Source organism: Coregonus lavaretus (assembly GCF_964263955.1).
Source record: "Coregonus lavaretus genome assembly, chromosome: 18".
In the NCBI taxonomy this organism is placed as follows: domain Eukaryota; kingdom Metazoa; phylum Chordata; class Actinopteri; order Salmoniformes; family Salmonidae; genus Coregonus; species Coregonus lavaretus.
In genome coordinates, this window is record NC_140005.1 from 20,776,904 (window position 1) to 20,785,368 (window position 8,465).

The following is an 8,465-nucleotide window of genomic DNA, read 5'->3' on the forward strand; positions in this document are numbered from 1 at the left end:
GGTCATCTAGATAAAAAGGGAGAAAGGGACATTCTTTATTAGCTTGTTGCTTCTGCACATTGTTCATGCTCAGTGACAGCTCCCACATTGCCACACCCACATTGGCTTACTCACTGCAGGTCAGGAATACACTCCTACTGTACTCAAGGGAAGCAGCCTACATTCAAACAACCCAACACACTATTCTACTAAAATATTATCCTATTGATTTCCTTGCACTCAGCCCACGCATACAGCGTAGATAGATCTGTCTGCATTTGCAATGGAAAGATTCGAACAATCTATGAGTTTGTTCTTATCACTTTCAGTGCAGGGGGCTTTTGTGTAAGCCAAACAGAAGAAAGTAAATAAACGACATCATGGCTGGGGTAAGAATTGAGCCACATGAAGCCCAGTGTTTATGGAATTTATCATATTTGCTGTCACTGGAATGCCAGACTTGACCATGAGTGAGAGACCCAGGTCATCTCAGTTATGTCTCAGAAAAAACATGGCTGCCTACAGTTTAGTTGACTGTCATGTTTCCATAATGCAGACTTAATCCACAAGAAAAACGAATTCAAAAACAGATAACTATGAAAGATCAAGCTTGATTGCCTGGGATTATCCTTTGATGTCCTTTGTTGTTTGAGCATCTCTAATCAGCCTATTTAATATAATTGTATCTGTGACTTATTTGCCCCCCAAAAAACATTGTGTTGCAATGTCCATCTCCTCACTTGCACTACTAGGAGTAGTAATGAGAGATTTCACATCTGGTATACATTTTCTAGAACTAGTAGCCTGTAATACATTTCTCACTATCTTCATTAACGTTGCTTGTTTGAAGAGGTTGAATTTAAACCATGTTCATGTTATTGACTGCAATGTTAAGACCTGTGTGTTCACCAGAGCAGATGTCTGATGGAACTATTTGGACTTATTTCTCATGGTCTTCAGATTCAGGTTATTTAGTCTAAGAAATTTGGCCATGGAGACATTATGGCTTATGGCCATGTTGTTATCAAATCAAGTCAAATAAAATGTTATTGGTCACGTAACCATATTTTGCTAATGTTATCGCAGGTGTAGCGAAATGCTTATTTTCCTAGCTCCAATAGTGCAGTAGTACCACACAATACAAAACAATACACACAAATCCAAAAATGTTAAAGAAAGGAATTAGGAAATATATAAATATTAGAAGGAGTCCGGAATATAAATGCACACGTACACTCAGTAGCCAGTTTATTAAGTACACCCATCTACTGTAGTACTGGGTCGGACCCCCCTTAGCCTCCAGAACAGCCTGAATTCTTCGGCGCATGGAAACATTGCTCAATTGGTATCAAGGATCCTAACGTGTGCCAGGACAACATTCCCCACACCATTACACCACCGCCACCAGCCTGTACTGCTGATACCAGGCAGGATGGGGCCATGGACTCATGCTGCTTACACCAAATCTTGACACTGCCATCAGCATGATGCAACAGGAACCTGGATTTGTTGGACGAGGCAATGTTTTTCCACTCCTCAATTGTCCAGTGTTGGTGATCGCTTGTACACTGGAGCCACTACTTCTTGTTTTTAGCTGATAGGAGTGGAACCCGGTGTTGTCGTCTGCTGCAATAGTCCATCCGTGACAAGGACCGACGGGTTGTGTGTTCCGAATTGCCGTTCTGCACATCACTGTTGTACTGCACTGTTATTTGCCTGTTTGTGGAACACTGGTTAGCTTGCACGAGTCTTGTCATTCTCCTTCAACCTCTCATCAACTAACTGTTTTCGCCCACAGGACTGCCGTTGACTGGATGTTTTTGGTTTGTCGCACCATTCTCGGTAAACCCTAGACACTGTCGTGCGTGAAAAGCCCAGGAGGCCGGCCGTTTCTGAGATACTGTAACCGGTGCGCCTGGCACCGACGATCATACCACGCTCAAAGTCGCTTAGGTCACTCGTTTTGCCCATTATAACATTAAATCAAACAGTAACTGAATGCCTCGATGCCTGTCTGCCTTTATATAGCAAGCCACGGCCACGTGACTCACTGTCTGTAGGAGCGAACCCTTTTTGTGAACCTAATAAACTGGCCACTGAGTGTATATGATGGTGTGTATAGACATTATGGACAGTATATGAATAGAAAAGGTGTGACAGCAGTAGTTATATAGGATGAGCCTTGACTAGAATATAGTATATAAATATGAAGTGGGTAAAAAAGTATGCAAACATTATTAAAGTGACCAGTGTCCAATGACTATGTACATACGGCAGCAGTCTTTAAGGTGCAGGGTTGAGTACCGGGTGGTAGCCGGCTAGTAACAGTGACTAAAGTTCAGGGCAGGGAACTGGGCGGAGGCCGGCTAGTGGTGACTATTTAAAGGGATACTTTGGTATTTTGAGAATGAGGCCCTTTACTGTATCTACTCCCACAGAGTCAGATGAACTCATGAATACCATTTTTCTGTCTCTGTGTGCAGTTTAAAAGAAGTTGCTAACTAGCGCTGGAGCAATTGCTAACTAGTGTTAGCACAATAATATGCCATTTAGCAGACGCTAAAGTCTATGGGTATCCATGCTAGTATATACCCAGAGACTTCGAGTCATTGTGCTAACGTTATTTAGCATTGGCTCATGAAACAACCTCTAACTTCCTTCATACTGGACATAAAATAGTATCCACGAGTACCCACCCATTTACATCGACAGGGCTGAAGTGGAGTGGGTCGAGAGTTTCAAGTTCTTTGATGTCCACATCACTAAGGACCTATCATGGTCCAAACACACCAAGACAGTCGTGAAGAGGGCACGACAATGCCTATTCCCCCTCAGGAGGCTGAAAATATTTGGCATGGGTCCTCAGATCCTGAGTTCTACAGCTGCAAAATCGAGAACATCCTGACTGGTTGCATCAACACTTGGTATGGCAACTGCTCGGCATCCAACCACAAGGCGCTACTGTCACGCCCTGGCTCTGGGGACTCTTAAATGTTGAGCCAGGGTGTGGATTTTCATTGTTTAGTTTTCTATGTTTTTCGTTCTAGATCGTTTATATCTATGTTGGCCAGGGTGGTTCCCAATCAGAGACAGCTGTAGCTCGTTGTCTCTGATTGGGGCCAATACTTAGGCAGCCTTTTGGCATGTTAGTTTTGTGGGATCTTGTTCCGTAAGGTTTTGTGTATAACCTAGGACTTCACGTATCGTTTGGTTTATTGTTTTGGTTCGTGTGTGTACACAAATAAAGAATGTACGCTTATCACTCTGCGCCTTGGTCCGCTTCATCTGTCGACGATCGTGACAGAAGATCCCACCACCAGAGGACCAAGCAGCGTGCCCAGGAGGAGAAGTTGGCGATGTCCCAGGTGGGCGAATGGTGGTCTTGGGAGGACATATTCGCGGGCAGAGGGCCATGGGCAAAAGTAAATGCCCAGGCAGGAGAGGAGAAACGGCGCCAACCGTGCCGACGACGGACACGCGAGAGGCAACCCCAATAATTTTTTTGGGGGGGCACACGGCGTGGACGACGGGGCTGCTGGAGGCAGCTACAGGGCGAATCGGCGGACTAGGAGAGGAGGCCACCAGGTTTGGGGGGCTGGAAGGGTGGTTGGCGGAGCCTAGAGGTAGAGCAGAGCCAACTCCCCGTACTCAGGCTAGGCAGCGTGAGACTGGGCAGGTTCCGTGTTATGCGGAGCCACGTACTGTGCCGCGAGTGTTCCGGCACAGTCCTGTACGTCCTGTGCTAGCACCACGCAAGTGTCGTGCTAAGGTGGGCATGCAGCCAGGACGGAGTGTGCCGGCTCAACGCTCGTGGCCTCCAGTACCCCTCCTCGGTCCCAGATATCCTGCGCCAGTGCCACGTGCTGTAGTGCCAGTACAAGTGCACAGCCCTGTACGTCCTGTGCTGATGCCTCACACAGATTGTGTGGAAATAGGCATTCAGCCAGGACGGGTTGTGTCAGCTCTCCGCTCCAGACCTCCAGTCCGTCTCCACAGCCCGGTCCGGCCTGTTCCTGCTCCCCGCACCAAGCCTGTGGTGCGTGTCGCCAGCCCGGTCCGGCCTGTTCCTGCTCCCCGCACCAAGCCTGTGGTGCGCGTCGCCAGCCCGGTCCGGCCAGTTCCTGCTCCCCGCACCAAGCCTGTGGTGCGCGTCGCCAGCCCGGTCCGGCCTGTTCCTGCTCCCCGCACCAAGCCTGTGGTGCGCGTCGCCAGCCCGGTCCGGCCAGTTCCTGCTCCCCGCACCAAGCCTGTGGTGCGCGTCGCCAGCCCGGTCCGGCCTGTTCCTGCTCCCCGCACCAAGCCTGTGGTGCGCGTCGCCAGCCCGGTCCGGCCTGTTCCTGTTCCTCGCACCAAGCCTGTGGTGCGCGTCGTCAGCCCGGTCCGGCCTGTTCCTGCCCCTCGCACCAAGCCAGTGGTGCGCGTCGCCAGCCCAGTCCGGCCTGTTCCTGCTCCCCGCACCAAGCCAATGGTGCGCGTCGTCAGCCCAGTCCGGCCTGTTCCTGTTCTCCGAACCAAGCAAGTGGTGCGCGTCGTCAGCCCGGTCCGGCCCGTTCCTGCTCCCCGCACCAAGCCAGTGGTGCGCGTCGCCAGCCCGGTCCGGCCCGTTCCTGCTCCCCGCACCAAGCCAGTGGTGCGCGTCGCCAGCCCGGTCCGGCCTGTTCCTGTCCCTCGCACTAAGCCTGTGGTGCGCGTCGCCAGCCCGGTCCGGCCTGTTCCTGTCCCTCGCACCAAGCCTGTGGTGCGCGTCGTCAGCCCGGTCCGGCCTGTTCCTGCCCCTCGCACCAAGCCAGTGGTGCGCGTCGCCAGCCCGGTCCGGCCTGTTCCTGCTCCCCGCACCAAGCCAATGGTGCGCGTCGTCAGCCCGGTCCGGCCTGTTCCTGTTCCCCGCACCAAGCCAGTGGTGCGCGTCGTCAGCCCGGTCCGGCCCGTTCCTGCTCCCCGCACCAAGCCAGTGGTGCGCGTCGCCAGCCCGGTCCGGCCTGTTCCTGCTCCCCGCACCAAGCCAATTCTACCAAATTTGCAATGTGGACACCCCTTTTGTAATGACTTATGCCATGTTAATATGATATCTGAGTGGGAATGACTAACAAAATCAATGTGATCCCTCTGGAGGTCAGGGCCCTTGGGCACGTGCCCTACATGCCCGGTCGTTATTCGGCCATGATTACCACAAGTTTAGATATCTGGCTAGACTAACTACCAATCTAAAAACTGTTACCTGACATGGCTAATTAATTCAGTGACTGACATAACAAGAGAAAAACTGCTGATGCACAAGCAAATTTCATTCTATATTTATTGATATTATTTTGGCCAGGGGCCCCCTAGCAGCCGGGGGGCCATAAGCGTCCACTTAAGTCACTTATGCCTGGAACCGGCCCTGCTGGTTCTAATGATGACTTTGAGCATGCCTTGCCTTGAAAAATAACTTGATAGAGGTGCTTGGATGAAAAGGGACACCAGAGAGTGATGTTAATAGGCAGAGCCTTATATAAACAGGGCTGAGGTCTCCAACTGAATTTGGACAGTGTATCCCAACCGGGTTACAGTTAAACAGTGCAATGCAACAAGCATGATTTTATTAGCTGGATGTGAATATGTTAAAAATGCATCATAAGCTATATGTATATAATTTATATTATATTAGACCACATCTGTCTGTGTTTCTGTCAAAAGGGACCAACAGACTCCATTAATGTAACCTGACCTGCATCACCCACAAGCAGTCCTCGTGTCTATGGGAAACACTAAGGGGATTTTTGCCAATTTCAAAAATGCATTATGTCAGGATATTCACTCCTGTTGTAATAATCTGTTAAAATAAACAGGAGATAATGGGGGATGTGATGTCCATTAGATGAATTGCCATCTGTTAGATAATTATCAATACAGGTAGGCTAGACTTATGACAGTAATATTACTCTTTGGAACAGAAAATATGTTTCTGGTTGATAATCAAGTGAAGTAAGTACTCTAGTCCTACGGATTCCAATGTTGTGGCACCGTCTTTATTTTACGCTCTTGACGGCTCCCATATTCATGGTGGCACCGGGAACATAACGGGAAAACCTGTCACCAGCTTATAATGTCGAATTCAGATAACTCACATTGCCTACTGGAACGATTGCCTTCAAAAATGCACTTCGTTGTCTGAAGTTCTCATAAAAAGCCTACCGATGCGCTAAAATACAATTCCCCTTAAATCGCGCGTTTCCAGCTGCGCTGCTTACCTGATTTTATGCCAAAATAACCACTTGAAGAATCGAGTCCTCCGATTGCGCCAGACTACACCCCTTTCCAGCTTCCAAGCGCCTTTTTCTTTCGTGCTTTACCAGGCTACCTCTCTACAGTGTATTTAGAGGTTAAGTGGAGAATGAGTGGGGATAGTTAGGGGAATTTCAGTTTGGTCCTGGACCTCCCCATTTACACGAGTGTAATGTGACAATGCTTCAGGCAACACTGGATGGCCCCTCCCACGCCCTGAATTTAGCTGGCACAGCTGGACAGCATACTGTATTGTGGCATGGGGTTTTAAGATTGTCTGAACTCACCTCTCACACAGGTTTTGTTTCACATGAAACCCACCCAACACGCTGTCAACGTCATTCCTGGTTACAGACCCACTGAATGTGATTGTGAGACTGAATTCTGACTGAACGTCAAGGTTACGTTCAAATGTAGAGTGGTTGGTCATTGTTATTACACAAGTGGAATAGAGACAAAAACAACCTTATTCCAACAATTATTATTATTATTTAGAAAATAACATAATCTTGGTATAAACTATCTGAGAACTCCAGAAAGCTTTCCATGCTTATTTTTCTCGCTTCCAAATCGCTGAGATTCTATTTGATCTAAAAGTCTCACTGAACTTGGTCCAAGCTCACATCTATTGCGATGGAAGAAAGGCTAAATCAGGATGACAACACAATATTGTCCTCAGGTGGCTGCCCTGCTCTTGCCCTTAGTCTGCCTCCTGCCACTCCTTTCGCCATGGGTACACCTTCTTGAAAACAATGACACTATACTTTGCTTAAACCTCTGCCAGTTAATGTCCTTAACGGGGCAATATGCAGTTCAAACAACAACAAAAGCGCCCACGCCGCCACTGATTGAGACTGCCATCATTGAAGTCCTTTGTGGTGACTTCAAAATGAGGGGTGTTCTAGAAAGCAAAATCATCAGCCACTGGATAATCTTTAACCAATCAGAGTATTAAAGACAATTACGATTTTTTTTTCAACCTTGCTATACCAATGTGTGTCCTGGCTCTGGCCCAACCCATCGGTTTCTGGGACCAGATGGTGTAGAATGGATTTCCATTCTAGAAATCGTTGGGTAGGTAATCAGATCCAGGCTCATTGCAGAGAAGGAACTAACGTCCGTGGCGTGGCATAGCGTTTGGCCGGAGCAAGGAGTTTGGGTAGCCAGGCAAATGGATTTAAGGACTGACCATCCATGAGATTAAAATACAAAAGTTTACCATGTTTTAAAGCCATACAGTGTTTGTTTACCATTACATTGTTTAGAAACAACGGAGTAAAAGCTTTTGGGTTCTGATGGGGTTTGACATTCGAACTAAGGTCACATGGTTTCCATGTGTTTAATGCCATTCCATGTGCTCCATTCCAGCCATTATTATGAGCCATCCTCCCCTCAGCAGCCTCCACTGTGATAAACAGATATCCCAAATTTCTGGTTAGTCCATAAATTGTTTCATGCTTGTTGCAGGGCACGTTTACAGCGACACAATCTCACACTCAATTCGTGCAAATATGTAAAAAAAATATTTCAGCAGATTTTGTGCGTTTATGTGCGTTTTTGTGTGGCTTAATTCATGTGAAAATACAAAAAAAATGGTGGGAAAATAGATTTTGGGGGCAAACTTCGGAACAATCTTTTGAAAGTTATTGGATCAATGCATTTTGGACAATGGTGTTCTACACTGCCTAAGACGTTAACAACCCAATATAGTTAATCAACCAGGTTGTCACCGAAATACTTATAATATAATAGTAGCCTTAAGTTTTTATTTTATTTTTATTAATGCCAATGCTGTTTTCTATGCTTGTTTTTGCTTAATACTTTGGAATACTGGTGCTATGTCGGATTTTATGAGGGTTGCCAGATTGGAGTATAAAGCTGTTTTTGTCTGTTTTTTTGTGTGGGTGGTATCTATGAAGGTATTTGATTGAGGAAAGGGGATACATTTTCATGATGGGAAATGTATTCATCAATAAATGTGGGGAAACAGAAGACCTGCAAAAAAAATCTGTTTGGTTTAAATTCCCCATGGTGCAACTGCATGGCATTTGCAACTATAACGAGTCTGGACTATGATCAATTAAGCCATATCAATGCAGTTAAACAGATAATTGTAAAATAATGAATTATGTTGGCTTACACTTATGGAACGTCCAATGACGTTTCATGATGATTATTACAGTCGTGTCAATCATGTTATATACTTAGGCTATTGTAGCAAG

General features: G+C 47.0%; 1 protein-coding gene across 1 annotated transcript in view; it reads right to left on the reverse strand.

Moving 5' to 3' along the window:
- The window catches only part of LOC311145587 (inverted formin-2-like), a 32,170-nt gene extending 25,824 nt beyond the window's left edge, over positions 1-6,346 (reverse strand). The window contains exon 1 of the mRNA XM_084181863.1: positions 6,210-6,346. The gene's annotated coding sequence lies outside the window, so the exon portion shown is untranslated. The remainder of the gene's footprint in view (positions 1-6,209) is intronic.
- Positions 6,347-8,465: the final 2,119 nt, after the last annotated feature.